Here is a 201-nt window from a genome sequence, read left to right on the forward strand (position 1 = left end):
ATATATATTATAATAGTATATTTAATATATTTAATATTTAAAAAAAAATATTATGTTATTATTATTATAAAAATTAAAATTTTTCAAACTTTTCTTGTGCATATACTTCTTTTTTATAATATTGTCATGAATATTTTATTACTACAAAAAAATGTATACTTAATTTATTTAGTAACTTTTCTATTGCAAAATGATTTTATA

The sequence above is a fragment of the Apis dorsata genome, unplaced genomic scaffold (assembly GCF_000469605.1).
Source record: "Apis dorsata unplaced genomic scaffold, Apis dorsata 1.3 scaffold_249, whole genome shotgun sequence".
NCBI classification, from domain to species: domain Eukaryota; kingdom Metazoa; phylum Arthropoda; class Insecta; order Hymenoptera; family Apidae; genus Apis; species Apis dorsata.